The following is a 16,263-nucleotide window of genomic DNA, read 5'->3' on the forward strand; positions in this document are numbered from 1 at the left end:
TCCCCCATCCCTGTTAAAACTGTATAAGTAATAGGTATTGCAGCTTGAACCTGCCAGTTATTCTTCGCCCACAATCTGCATGGCTCCTTAAGGAAAGCACACCATTTAATAAACTGAGAACTGGTGACGACGGCTTTGGCCACATCCAGCCAGTCCTTAGGGGCACATGGGTGATAAGCAATGTCCTGTAATTGGGTATGGGCCCAAGGAGAGTTCAGGCCATTCACCGCCACCACCTTGCAGATCACTTTAAGATCCTTAGCTTCCCATGGATACCATTCCGAGGGCCTGTTAGCTCCTGGTGAAAGATTGACTGGATATGTTGGAGAAGTGAATCCTGTGGCCCAGGTTCTGGGCTCCCAGGTGGGACTTCCTTTACAGGGCAGGCCTCTGAGTAGGTTTCTTCTGCAGCCCTCAGCCCCTCCATGGAAGGTCGGTATGGGTCTGGGTCTTGCAGGTCCTTCTCACAGGTCTCCTAAGGCACAACCTCTGGCCCAATCAGGGGAATAGGGTGGAAGCCTAGGAAAGTCAGGGCACCCAAGTCAAAGGGAGTAACCTTCACCCTTGTTTTGACTTCCACTGTGTATGTTTCAGTGCATTCTCAGTCGAATTTGACCCATTCCTTTTCCTTCTCACTTCCCAAGTCCCCCTTTACTCCTTCTAAGCTTAATGTTGCCTCCTCCCCCTTCTTCTGTGAAATAGCATTACCCATACTAAGGGTTTTACTTACCCTGAGAGACCACTTAGCCTCAGCCGGTATATTTTCCTTTCTTGCCCGAGTTGGGCTCCTGATGTCGGGTCTTCATCCCATGAAAGATGGACGGGGTCTGAGGAAAGGTAAGTGCACCGCTTGCCCGTTCCCCAGCTTCCCTTAACCCAGGAGACAATCAGGCACAGCAGGAAGTCAAGTCAAGCAGGAACTCATTTATTAACACACAGCAAGCACTTTTTAAAAGCAAAAAACACCGGGTTGCATGGGGAGGAAAAGGAACTAACTAATCACTGTAACGGTCACACCCTATCATACACCTAAGCTTCCAGGAGCTATTTACGCACTGAATATAAACAAATCGGACTCTGCCTACTCAACTCCCTCTCAGCACCATCTTTGCTGCACACTTGCCCCACAATTATTATTATTTTATCTATCATAGATATTCAGGAGATCTGAATATCTGAATATTAAGATCTGAAGATTATGGTTCAAAGCTCACCCAGGAAAGAAGTTTCCTTAGATTCTTATCTCCAGTAAACTGCTCAGGAAAAGCCAGACAAAAGTGGCATTGAATTTCATTTGGAAGAAGTGTAGCCTTGAGCAAAAACAGGATCAGGGACAGTGCACAGACCAAGAGGTCAAGCCCTAGGACAAACTAAACAACAAAAACAAAATAAAAACAAACCTCAAACCTAGCATTTTTCTAATTGTATACAGAGGTCCGTTATTAAGGAAATTTCTTCCTGTGTTATGTATAGGTAGAAGAAAAAAAGATGTAACACAATTACTCTCTTCACATCATGTTACACCAATGTCTCAAAAAATTGCTTTTTCTAAATTTATAAATTAATAGCATCCATTTGTTGGCAACTGTCTAGATTATTCACATTATCATGTTATACATGAACTGTTGGTATTATCTATTAAGTTCTAATTATACCTCAATTGAAAGAATATTCCAGGCAAATAGAATGCCAGAATCATTTGTGCATTTCTAAATTAAACCTTCTACTTGAAAACCATTTTGCAGTATCCTATCGAATATGAAATTGCAAACAAAAAATATTTATTTTAAATGTAAATTCTAATTTAGCCAGGTTTACAAAGTCCTACATTAGATGAGCTTTGCCATTTCTCCAGGCTTAAGTTTTTGTAATCCTTCATCATTTCTTTGGAATCCAACAGAATGATGCTTACTTTCTCAAATTTTTAGTTGGGAATCATGAGCTATTTTGCATATTGGAATTTTCTGAAATGAAGAGAGCATTTAAAACACAACTGAGGATTATATATGAGTTGCATTTCAATAGGAAACTTGACTTCTCAAAACATAGTGACTAAACTAGCCCAAACTTCAGACTGTATATTTCTTTCTGTTGTTTGGCTTGTTTTATTGAGAGAAACTTATACTACCTGTTCCAGGGAAGATATCGCTACGTAATTCCATTCTCTAATCTCCTGTCTTAGTCTGAGTGCTAAATTTCCAGGCTTGTATCACATTGCCCTGCCATAGTGTGATGGTTTATTTAATCTAGAAAGAGGCTAGCAATTCTGAACTTCTCTGATAATCTTATCCACTAGACTAAGTGCTTAAACTTTTTATGTACAATTTTCAAAGACATTCTAACATTTGACAGAGGTTATGAACATTTTCAGATGCACATGCAGGGGTCTCTGATTCGTTCCTCCATGGATCTGATCACTTTAATAATAATTAGTTGACTATCTTATTATCTCTGGTCCCTACCTATGTAATATTCTCAACCATTTTGGGGAAAGTTCACTTGAGGACTTTCTAATATTAAAAATTATCACTGTTCTAGTCTTACTCAGGATATATTTTCTAACTTTTCTACACATTCTGAAAGTTGTTTCTTATGTGTGTTTACACATATAAGTGCCTCTGTGTGTATATGCATGCTTGTATGTGTGTATGAAAAAACCTCAAGCTCTTATTCAGCAATCTTGCTCATAACTAGTATTCAATTACTTGAGCCATTCTTCCAATGCAGCTTTTGGCTGGTTAATTTTAGATAATGTCGCAAAGACTGTTCTGCCTAGGCTTGATGCAACCTGAACTTCCCAGACTTCCTTATATTCTTATGTTTTATCTTTCCAGGAGTATCGACTTTTAAACTTGAAATATTTTTGCGAGTGTAAAGTCATTTTGAAATTATTTTCTCTGCTTGGGAAGATTACTATTGACTTTGCCGTTCCTTTTGAGGAAACTTAAAGTCATATTTACACCTGTTTTGTTCATTGTGCGGCTTGAACTCTGATCTTGGGTCCTGTCCCTCAGCTCTTCAGCTCAAGTCCAGTGCTCTACCACTTGAGTTACAGCACCACTTCCGGATTTCTGGTGGTTAATTGAAGATAAGGGTCTCATGGATTTTCCTGACCAGGCTGGCTTTGAACCACAATTTTCTGGTCTCAACCTCCTGAGTAGCTTGCATTACAGGCATGAGCCACCAGCACCTGGCTCATATTTGCATTTATGTGCACTTAATGACACTATGTAGAAAAAGAATGGAAATTTGAATCAAATGATGTGACATTGCAGCTTTTCAGAAAAATTGAGGTAGCAATAAATATGCCCTATTTTTCCATGTTGTTACATTAATGACTCATGAGCTATGGGACTCTTACATTAGCATCGTCTGATGTCTGCATATGCAGATTTAGTATCAGAAATTGTTCATAGAGAAAGACTGAGATTTTTAGAAAGCAAAGGAGATCAGGTATGAAAGAGCAGCATAGAAGGATATACAACTTATCACACAGAGATTAAGAAGAGCCTAAGTGTTAGAATAATAAAAGCAATGAGGAATAAACCTAGTTTATAATTAGTTCTTCAATAACCAAAAATGATTCCCTAGAATGGTTTCTGCTATACCTTAGTTACTATAATTTATTCCTTCCATCTGGAGTTATTCCTTCTCTTCTGTCACAAATGTTAACTAGCATCAGCATTTTTGGTGTCATGACTGGCCACAAAGATCTCTAAATCTCACTTAGATTACCTTTCCCTTTCTGATTAGCACTGACCACACAAAATCCTGGAATCTTTCAATTTCCAGAATTAAACTTCAGCTGACATCCAAGCACATTCCTGGCATTAATTGCCATGACCTATTAACAAAACTTTTTTTTGTTCAACACAGTATTCTAATATAAGTAAAGTACATGAATTAAGGACTATTGTTAGGTATCACTTGGAAGGAGCAATAATATATTTCAAGTATGGGTTCTTTATTTTGCATTTACTAGCTAAATGACTCTTTTGCCTGTCCTGGGGCTTGCACTCAGGGACCGTGAACTGTTCTTGAGCTAGAAGTCTACCACTTGAGGAGAAGCACCACTTCCAGTGTTTCTTTTTCTGTTTATGTGGTGCTGAGGAATTGAACCCAGGGTTTCATGCATTGAAGCCATATTCCACGAGCCCTAAATGATTTTTTTCATATTAATAATTTTGTGTGAAAATACAGTATAGATGGGTTACAATTACATGAGCAAGGTAATGAGTACATTTCTTATCAAGTATTGTTGCCTCCTCCTTTGTTTCCCCTTACCATCCCTGCCCACCAATCCCCCCATCCCCCCACAAAGTTGTAAAGTTCCCTTTTCAACATAACGTCTTGTTCCAATGGGACTTTCTTAAGATAGCATTACTTTTTCTTTCTGTTAATATGTGTTATAATTTAGGTCAGGTGATAGGAAAGGAAGTGGAAAACAATACTATGTCCAATAAAGCTGACATCCTATTACATCACTAAGGAAGTAGTGATAAGACCTGCAGGACTCATAGGTTGTTGCATGTGACATTACTATGTAAAACACGATTAATGTTCATCTCAGACATCCATAACATTCTGCTTCCATTTTCAAGGTCAAGAGCCAAATATCTATGCCTTTTATTGATTGGGTGTTTTTCCTAGGAAGGAAGAAGGAGGATGTGGTAGGTGATGATGGAAAAATATGTATATTAGGCCCCTGTCCAAATTTTTTGCAGTTTATTTTCTTTTTCTATATTATTTTTTATTGTGAATATACTGTACAGAGAGGTTACAATTACATGGGCAAGATAATAAGTACATTTCTTATCAATCCTAGCCTCCTCCTTTGTTTCCTCTTCCCATCCCTTCCCATCCTCCCCCTGCCCCCCCAATCCTCCCCGCTACCCCCCCACCAAAGTAGTAAAGTTCATTTTTCAACATAACGACTTGCACATCTCATTGTTGCAATGGGTCCACCTAATTTAAGTTAAATAAAACATGATTTGTAAAGTGAAAGTTATTTATGGTTTCATTGACTGTTTTAAGAAAACAACTATGCCTTATGTTTTCAATTATATTTCTATGGTAATGTGTAATATTCATGATTTAACTGGTAAAATTGATAACAGTTATATTATATCAAGTTGATTCAAACTTGTATTTGAAAATTGCACACTTAACATAAATATACTTCCACTTTCCTCTACCACATAATTAAAATAACAGTAAAGCAAAGATTGGTGTTAGCCATTCATATGTACAATCCTAGAACTCGGGGGGCTGAGACCTGAATATTTTAGTTCAATGTCAGTCCAAACATACAAAAATGTGAAAACTTATCTCCAATTATCCAGCAAGAAGAAGAAGGTGAGCATGTGACTCAAGCATAGAGTGTCATCAGCCATGAGCAAAAAATACAATGGAGACCATTAAACATCGAGTTCAAGCCCTAAAAATGACATATACACACAAGACAACAACAAAATGTACTATGATTATCAATAATGAAGACAAAATAGTAAAAACGATCATGAGAAATGTGTAAACATCTGGAAGACATAAATCATTTCACAGAATTTTGATTCATAAGAGGGAAAAGTCACAACGTCATTTGTACAATCTCATTGTAGTCATTTGTGTTGAAACCTGGCTAGTGGGTAACAAGTGAAAGAGTAGTTTTGATTACCTGACATAGGAGAAATTGCCTGTGACTATATACCATCCCACTCTGCAAAAATTTAAAATCGTGCTTGTTAATTTAAATAAAACTTATTGTTAGAGACTGTTTTGTCCACACAGACTGCGGTCCTTATTTTGAGGCTTCAGACCAGTGCTTTTGTTTATAACCACTCCCGTTTTACTCCCCTTCCCTTGTGCAGCTGTACCTTATTTAGCTGGCACCAAGCCAAGTCTTTGAACTAGACACCCGTGCCTTAATCCCTCCCTTTCTCTAGCTACAACTCATTTCACATACTATCTCTGTCTTAGCATTAGTTGTTTTCTGACTAATCCCCATCAGAAAATACTTATATTCATGTAAACCCATAATAATTAACCTAGTTAGAAAAGGGAGAAAGGGTTTACCATTGGCTGAGGCTCTCATCTGTAGGTTTGCTCCCTAATAAATCTGTGCTACACTCTCTTTTTCTCATGGCTTTTGAGTCTGACAAATGATTGATTTGGTTTGATGTAATCCCATTTATCCAGACGTACTTTGGAAATTTTGACCTATGCCAAGGAGCCCTCATGTTTCTGCTAACTGTTCCTGTAAGATTCCTAAGGCATCTGGATTTACATTGACCTCTTCAATCCATTTGGAATTAATTCTGTTACAGGAGAATATAAAATGATCTAATTTCAGTTTTCTGTGTACAGCCAGTTAAACCAATTTTTTGAAGAGGCTGTTTTTCTTCCATCCTGTGTTTCTGACTTCCTTATCAAAGATTATGTGCCTATAGGAGTGGATTCATTTCTGGATCTTCAATTCTGTTATATTGTGTTTCCATGGGAAAGAATGTCATTACCCCATTCCTGAACAAATGGAAAGACTGGAGGGGAAATGCTATTAAGTGAAATAAGCCAGATCCAATTAAATATATGCTGCATGGTTTTCCTCATTTCTAATAACTAGATATGCCCATACATCTACAAGTTTATCTAATAGATAGTAAAAGACAAATAATTACACTTGGATATGATTAACAGCATTCTAAGCATTCACATGGCACGAACAAGGGAAGCTATTCTTAGGAGAGGATCACAGTGGCTCAATAGCTATGTACACATGATCAGATAAATGTTGCTTATTGCAATGAACTATAAGAATCAATCATATATATGAAATACATATATCTGTATATAATTTTTAAAGATGTTACAAATAACTGACTTCTCTGTAAACTCAAAAGCAAAATTCTAAGTTTAGAAGATAAAATTGAGGAGTTTTCAACACATAAACTAAAATACATAGGGGAAAAGGTGAGAGAGAAAATATAAGATGAAAAGTAGAATAGCTAACTATTGAAGAATTAATAAGCAATGTTCAAAACTATACAAGAGAGCTTGGGTACAGCTAAGTTGTAGAACTAGACTAATATATACAAAGCCATGATTTCAATCTCTAAACCTAAAGGTCTAATAATAAATTAATAAATAGTAATAATAAAATATTTACCTGAAATAAATGCTTTTATATTAGAGAGGCCTGAATCCTAAAACAATAAACAAAATACTCTCAATTCTTGTATCCCATGAAATGAAACCACGAATGAAGAGCAAATAGTTCCTTTATATCCTTTCCTTTCATTTTCTGTTTTCTTCTTTTCTTTTTCCTTTGGCACTACTGGTGCTTGAAGGTGCTAAGGCTCTAACCATTTTAGGTTATTTTTAAGGCCAAGCCTCCCTTGAGCAATGATCTCTTACCTATGGCTTCCACATAGTGAGATAACAGGAAAATTACACTATATCTAGCTTTCTTTGTTTTTGTAGTTTTTTAAGAATTTTTTTGTCAAAACTGGTCATGATATCATTCTTATAAATCTCTGCCTCCTAATTAGCAAGGTTGAGTGTCACCAGTATCAAATGACCAATTCTTCAATGTTTAATTGGGACAACTAATAGATGTTTTGCTAGCTGCCAGTGGCTCACATCATCAATCCTAGCTACTCAGGAAACTGAGGTCTGAAGATTGTGGGGGTCTGAGGAGGGACCGCTGGGTGGGGGTGGTGAGTTGGGAAGGGATGGGAAGGGGAATCAAAGGAGGAGGTCACAATGCTTGATAAGATATGTACTCATTACCTTGCCCATGTAATTGTAACCCCTCTGTATGGTATTTACACAATTAAAAATAAATAAATTTCTCTGCCATATCTGCCTTACTTGCTTTCACTCCCCTCATGTTGGCCTACTAGGAGGCCAGAATAACATGAAGCTCCAGAAACCTTTTGGATAGAAAAAGAAACCACCGCATGGGAAGTGAGGGGTGTATTACAAGAGATTGGGAACTGAACACAGGTAGAAGGGATCATAGCTTCAGCCTCAGCTGTCTTCTGAATCATTGCCCAGTTACCAGCTGTAAGCCTTTGCTCCAAAATCTATGTGGCGAATTCTGCAATTCTTACTGAATCATCCACACACACAGACTTAGTTAGGCATCCAGCATGACATAAAATATACATTTCTTAAATCAGAGAAATCTGTACCGGAGAAAATGTGCAGAAAGAAGTTCATTTAATCAGGTTCACTTCATTTTTACAGGCTTATAATTTGACTGAGAGAATATCAAATTCTCTTAGCCTTCACAAAATCAAAATATCCAAGCAATACAACACTGTAATGAAAAAAATCTTTTTACTAAAGTGAGTATTTGGAATGGGAAAAAATCAAATATTATAAAACTTAAAAATTGATCAAATACCAAAAGACAAAGAAAGACACTGATCAAGAACGAAATACCAATATGTTTAATAAATAAATGAAATGTTTGAGATTTTTATCCACATAGGAAATACATAGGAAAATAAATAGGAAAGTCACTGAGATCCCATCTTACACACCAGAAGAGCTATCACCATGCAAATAAAAAAAACTGCTGGAGAGGTTGAAATGAATCAGGAACTGCGTTTGGTGGTGTGGCATTGTAAACTAGTGAAACCCATATGGAGATCATAATGGAAGTTTACACGATACAAAAAAGACACATATCTTGAAGACAATTATTGCAACCTGGATACATACTGAAAGAATATAAATCAATATGAACATATATGTTCACGGCAGCAATATTCATAGCAATCAAGCTGTGTAATCAACCTGGATGTTCCATAAAGAGGGAATAAAGAAAATGCACCTTTCATAGCTATAAACATGTTTTGGTATATAAGAAAAGTGGATGATTCTACTATATCATTGCTAAATATTTTTCGATAGATTCTTAATCATAATTTCACTGGTTTTGTGGCATTGTGTTTTTTCTTTAATGAAGGACTTCCATATTGATTTCAGAGCAGTTACAATAGGATGAAAATATCATTTAAAATGTGCATATTAGATAAAAATTTAAATTTATAAATGAACACATACAGATCATCATATAGAGTTTATAATTTGAAGCAATTTTAAGAAGGCAACAGTAGGGGGAAAAGACAATGTTAGAAGCTTAATAACAAATATACAGATATGGAAAAATACAAAAAAGGTGCATCTAATTAGTGCTAACAGTAACAAAACATTTTCCTCAGGTTTTAAAAATGAAACTATTAAAATAATACTTAATAACATCAAATAACTATGGCATGGAAGAAAATATAGCATAGACATATTTTCCCCAAAAGTTTGTTTTATATTATAACAAATGGATTAAAACAAAATGTAATTACATGTCTGAAGATGATAACACTTTCAAGTGTCATTGTTTGAATCCAGCAAAGAAAAGTAACCGACAAGTACAGGGTAAGAACAACCTGGGTTATGGAAGAAGATACTTAGTAGAACTTTGTGAGGAAAGAATGTGCTACTTTTTCCTCATCAAATTAGTACAGCTACCTTTTGAGAGAACACTTGTAGTCAGAGCCGTGGAGTTACTAATTTAGGTAGTAATTTATTAATTTTACTCTCGATTCCTGTGATGTGATTCCCAAATGATGTGAGTGATCCTAGATTTTCGGAGCCCTTTTTTCACACAGAGTTTCTAATTCTTCCCCATGCCAATGATTCTTCTGCTACTCTCATTTCTCCTTGTTTCTCAACTCAAATCCTGTGACCTTTAGTTTCATGAGAAAGAGCTGAAGAAAAATGAGGATGGCCGGGTGTCTGAGGTAACATCCATTCCTGTTTGTAGGATCTGGGGAAGGACCACCACGTGGGCCTCATAATCAGATATTAATTGACCTCTTTGGAAATGGAGAAACTCACTCTCTCAGGCAAAATCTGTCATTTCTTGACTTTATCTGAAGAGATTTGGTAATAGGGAACAATTCAGAGAATGAGCTTTCCCACCACCCACCACAGCCTTGTCAGAATGAATAAGATCAAAATTAAAAGTGGCCTCAGTTCCCATAGGGCTAATCAAAAGCCAAGAGATCACACATTCCTCCTCATCAGGGACCTTCTGGTAGGAATAGAGTCTGGGCAAAGTCTAAGATGGAGATAAAATGAGACTGGGCCTAAGGAGGACACAAAAGAATGACCCTCTCTTTGACTACAAGTGAGTTGTGTAGTGAGACATGAAAACTTCCTTCATATATGAAAATTCACTAGGTGAGTTATCTCACTGCCGCTTTGCAGGAGATCAGTGTCCCCAAAGGAGAAGTTGTTAAATGTTGTGACTGCCAGTTTGCTCTCTAGGCTGTTGTCTCTCCCACCCCTTCCCATGCCAGGAATGCATTCCTTCTTTTAGGCACTCAACTACTTGTCCTCACTCTTAGGCGGGAATACTGTAGGCTATTCTTTTGCCAACCTCTTGCATTTGAGGTAGAATAGGCCCAGGCCCAGCTCATGCCAAGGGGTAGATTCAAGAAGGTGAGTATAAGTTCATATTTTTATTGAAAAATAATCATATTGAAAGAATTAAATGAAATTAATAATTGAGAGATTTTGAGTTTATGGCCGCTAATTTTAAGTAATTATTACAAAAACATCTAGAATCATGGATTAGGAAGAGGACAGTGAAGTAGTTTCAATATAATTTGCAAAAGAATCACCATAGCCAGAACAATTAAAGGAACTATTGGCATAGATACATTTACAATCTTAGGAGTGACCTTGGATTGGTGGCTTTTAGAATAATATCTAAAAAGAGAGGGACTTGCTTGGCACTGGTGGCTCTCACCTGTAATCCTAGCTACCCTGGAGGCTGAAATCTGAATATTATGATTCAAAGCATGTTCAGACAGAAAAAGCCAGAAGTGGTGCACGGCACAAGTGGTAGAGCACTAGCATTGAGCTCAGGGACACTGCCTAGGCCATGAGTTCAAGCTTCAGGATCAGCAATACAACGACAACAAAACAATAATGATAAAAAGAAATAAAAGAAGGACTTAAAGATATGTGATGGAATGAGGCTGATGTGTAACTGTTTAGAGAACCTACAAGGAGACAAAATTTGGAGCCAAATAATATCTATGCATGACTAATCAAGGATGCAAAGCAAATGCCAAATTCCTCTTCTCAAAAACTTGCAAACTTGGGCTGGGGTGGTGGCTCAGTGGTAGAATGCTTGCCTGGTATGCATGAGGCCTTGGGTTCGATTTCTCAGCACCACATAAGCTGAAAAAGCCAGAAGTGGCGCTATGGCTCGAGTGGTAGAGCACTAACCTTGAGCTGAAGAGTTGAGGGACAGGGCCCAGGCCCAGAGTTCAGGCCACATGACTGGCCAAAAAATAAAAAAAAACTAAACTAAACTAAACTTCCAAACATATCTTTTCTCATAATTGAGGAGAGGCTTCTTTTAGAGGAATTCTCCTTATCTAGCTCAAGGGGATCAGAACTTCAGTAGAATTTTCCTGTTGAGATGTAATGTGCTTAACTGTACTGAAGCTAATCATGGCTAGGAAAGTATGGACTAATACGTTTGTTGTATTTTTCCTTATAAATATATAATATTCTCAGGTATTATATGAAATATATTTTATAATAAACAATAATTACACATTATATATAAGATATTAACTATATTATAATATAACATATATATTAACAGACTTCCTAATTTTAGAGTTAGGAACAAGCAACATATTAAAAGAAAAATGCTTGAATCTCTGAGTAAGTTCTCTACAACAGGACAATTCCACGTTTCATTCTCATTACCCAGGAAAGCGATGCCCATGGAGGTGGTTCCCTGGGTTTTGGAAAGTCTTATTGCATATATATATATATATATATATATATGCATATATATATGCATATATATATGAAATATTGTTTTATACTAGTGAATATATCTAAAACTATAATAACAGATAAATAAGTGAACACCTATGTGCACACACACTCAATCACTTTCAAATATAAGAATTTCTTTTCTATGCTGCCTATTCACCTACAGAGAGAGTACATGAGTTGCCATTGAATTGTCCTGGAAGTTCTTTATCTGGCTACTCTAGCTTCACATCCTTTGTTCTGTAAGTAGCCAGATGTTTTGTGTTCAACAATAATACTTGTTACAGGCAAAAGTATCCACCCTGACACACAGAGAAACTTGGATTTAAAGAAATGCCAGAAATAAGTGGGAGGTACACAGTACTTTTCAAAATTGAATAGATTACATATTTATTAGAAAGCTCGTAAGAAAAAATATTCAGTGTAGGATGAAAGACTTCAGAAAACTACAGTATATGTTGTTTAGATGATTTTTTAAAACACAGTCTCTCAGGTGCTGGGAGGGTGGCTCAGTGTAGAGTGCTTGCCTTGCATGCATGAGGTCCTGAGTTTGATTCCTCAGCACCACATAAGCAGAAAAAGATGGAAGAGGTGCTGTGACTCAAGTAGTATCACTAGCCTTGAGCTGAAGAGCTGAGAGACAGTACCCAGGACCCAGAGTTCAAGCCCCACAACCAACAAAAACTAAACAAAACAGTCTTTCACTTTTGTGTGCTCAACATTGTAACACTAGTGCTTCAGTCTAGGGCTAAGATTTTAGGTGTGGACATTTATAAACACTCCTGATTCAGATTCGAATTGATAAAATTTTTAATCAATATTTTGTTCTTATTAATTTTGCTCTTTGTAAATTCACATAGACCTATAAAAAACGGTGTGGCCATCCCAATAACATTCTCGAAGTACTTCCTAATGATGACTTACAAAAAGTTGTATTCTATTACACCAAGGAAAACAATGCTACAAATAAGGAAAACCAATACATAAATATTAATGACTAATAAAATAAAAAACAAAACATTTACCACTGTTTCCAGTATTTGAAATGTACTACATATTCGATTTATTATTTTCTCATATTTCTGTACATTTAAAACTGCCTAAGTCTATGATGCTCAACAAGAATTTTATAGGCTATGAGAAGCCTTTAAAGTTACCCACTAAGATTATTATTTATGGTTCATCTCATCATTTGTATATGGCTTATACCATCATTTGTTCCTCGCTAACATATAAAATAAGGAAGCCCTTAAATTTTAACAGAAACTGTGAAGTTAATGTCTTAAATCTTCACTCGGCGTCTTTACACAAACACTTTGCAACTTCTCATTAGTAAAGTTTCTATAACTCTGAAATGTACATACTTAGTAGTATATGACTGCTACCATGAATCTTAAATGCTTTAATGAAAAGTTTTACAACCTGCTAAATAGTCTTAATTTTGGCATATATGAGCACATTCCCAAAATTGAACATATTTAAAACATTAAAATTTTAACAAACCTTAACACTTTCTATAGTGTTCATTATGACAGGTTCCTTGTACAGAATAATTGAATTCCTCCTCCTACACATCCGTTGAACAACAAATGTCTGGAATTATTTTGTTTTTGACATGTCAATCTTGACTTTATTCTTAAATGTGTTCTTATGTAAGAAATACATGGTTCTAAAATTTCACGACAATTCTTTTGAATTTAATTTTTGTGGAATTGTCTAGTTTAAGAAAATCAATTACTCTTTATATATAAAATTGTTCTGTGCTCAATTCAGTAGCACATACACTAACAATGGAACAATAAAGAGAAGAATAGCCCCTGACTGAGGATGACACTCAACTTTGTGAAGCATTCCAGATTTTTAAAAGAACAGATTTCCTGATGGGATGTGGACAGAAGGTAACCTTAATGCCTTGTTGTTGGGAGTTTAAATTTGTTCGAAGACCTTGGAAAGTAGTATGGAGGTTCCTCAAAAGACTACAGAGAGCGCCCCTAAGATCCAGCAATCCCATTTTGGGCATTCACCCAAATGATCAAAAACAAGACCATAGTAAAACTACCAGCAAAACTATGTTCCTTTCAGCATTATTTACCATAGCTAAGATACATAACCAAACCCGATGCCCCACAGTAAACGAATGGATCAAGAAAATGTGTGTGTGTGTGTGTGTGTGTGTGTGTGTGTGTGTGTGTGTGTACTGAAATTCTATGCCTCCATCAGAAAGAATGACATCACCCAGTTTGTTAGGAAATGGAAAGACTTGGAAAAAATTATATTAAGTAAATTATTCCAGGCCCAAAGAAGTGAAGTTAGCCAGGCCCAAAGAAACATACATCCCATGTTTTCCTTATTTGCAATAACTAGTATGTGTCTGAGACAAGCAGAAAAGGTCAGATAAGTCGATGTTAGGGGAATGAACCGTAAGATAAATATTCAAAATTTTTTTTGTTTTTTGTTTTTTTCCTTTCATGCAATTTTTTCTAACATATTTATAAGACGATTTCTATGTTGCTTTGTATGTCCCTCCCCCAAGGTATAACCCATGCTTTCACTGCATTTGATGTTGGTATAATTTGTGGAGGGGAAGGAAAAAAACCAATTCGTTTAACTCGGGATACAGGTGGACCCATTGCAACAATGATATGTACAAGACATTATGTCAAAAAATGAACTTTAATACTTTGAGGGGAAGAGGACCAGGTTGGGGAAGTGGGAGAGTATGGTAAGGGATGGGAAGGGGAAACAAAGAGGAAGCAACAATGCTTGGTAAGAAATGTACTCGTTATCTTGCCCATGTAATTGTAAATCCTCTGTCAGTATTCTCAAAATAAAAAAAAAAAGAAATGCACTCAGTAACTAGCCCATGTAATTGTAACCCCTCTGTATGGTATTTTCACAATTAAAAAAAGAAACATAGGTCCTATGGTATCCCTTATTTGCAATAACTAATGTATCTCTGGTATAAGCAAAGAAGGTATGGTAAGGCAAAAAAAAAAAAAAAAAAGGAGGAGGCAACAATGCTTGATAAGAAATGTACGCATTACCTTTTCCATGTAATTGTAACTCCTCTGTATGGTATTTTCACAATTAAAAAAAGAAAAGGCAAAACATGTGCATATGACTAGATAATATGATGTTAAGGTAAATGAACCCCAAGATAGGGACACAAGTGGTTTTTTATTTCTTTCTGTTGTTTCTAATATATTTATAACGTACGATGTGATTTATTTTTATGTGCATCCCCCACAGTTAAACCCCTGTTTTCACTGTATCTGATGTTGGTGCACCTCCATCTTGTATATACACTTCTCTAATTTGGGGATGGAAAGGGAAAAAACAAAATTCTTAAATAAGGATACAGTATGACCCATTGCAACAATGTGATGCACAAGACAGTATGTTGAAAAATGAACTTTACAATTTAGGTGGGTGGGGGGAGGGCAGCGTACTTGTGGAGGTGGGAGGGAAGGGATGGTGGGGGAAAACAAAGGAGGATGTAACAGTGCTTGATAGGAAATGTATTCGTTACTTTTTTCATGTAACTGTAACCACTCTGTACAGTACTTTTACAATATAAAACATGAAAATGTTCTGGGATGGAAGAGAATATATCCCCTATTTTACCCATATAATATCGTTAACAAAGAAATTAATGCAAAACACTGATATGAAGATATTTTGAATAAATGTGTGTGTGTGTTTGGGTATGTGCATGCCTGCGCATTTTCATTCTCAGAGTTTGAATTCAGTGCATCAAGGTCTTGGTAGGCCATTCCTCTCTAGATTGATGAGGTACTATATAAGCTACATCTCCATTCTTGTCTCTTTGCTAGTTCATTAATTTTTTTAAAAAAATAATCTCATGAATATTTTTTGTCCTGATCGGCTTCCAATGGTTATCCACGGATCTCAGTTTCTTGAGCAGATACCCGAGTGGACAGGATTACAGGTGTGACCAAGAAGCACAAGGCTTTCAGAATAATTTAAAAAGTAGAAGAAAATTTACTTCATGGAGGCTTGTTTATCATCTTCTGCTTTTAAAGCATTTTGGAGTGATTATATGTGAATTTATTTCATTTTTGGATTCTTAAAAGACAGTAAGTCCTTTTTTTGTTTTTGTTTTTGTTTTGGTCATGCAGCTTGAACTCTGGGCTTGGGCGTTGTCCGTGCGCCTTTCAGTTGAAGGCGAGTGCTCTACTCCTTGAGCCACAGTGCCATTTCTGCTTTCTTAGTGGTTTATTGGAGATAAGAGTCTCACAGACTTTCCAGCCTGGGATGGCTTTGAAGCGCAATCCTCAGATCTCAGCTCCTTCTGTAGCCAGGATTATATGGTGGCGTGAGCCACCAGCTACCGTCTATTTTTAGTACTGTTAAAAACGTATACTGGAACTGTGGAAC

The 16,263-nt window shown here is 36.4% G+C and overlaps 1 non-coding gene across 1 annotated transcript; it reads left to right on the plus strand.

Annotated features, from left to right (window-relative positions):
- Positions 1–13,625: 13,625 nt before the first annotated feature.
- LOC122124548 lies at positions 13,626–13,727 on the plus strand. The gene has a single exon (XR_006150596.1). It is a non-coding gene; the product is annotated as a U6 spliceosomal RNA (small nuclear RNA).
- Positions 13,728–16,263: the final 2,536 nt, after the last annotated feature.

Source organism: Dipodomys spectabilis, unplaced genomic scaffold (genome assembly GCF_019054845.1).
Source record: "Dipodomys spectabilis isolate Male_0828 unplaced genomic scaffold, ASM1905484v1 ptg000239l, whole genome shotgun sequence".
Taxonomy (NCBI): domain Eukaryota; kingdom Metazoa; phylum Chordata; class Mammalia; order Rodentia; family Heteromyidae; genus Dipodomys; species Dipodomys spectabilis.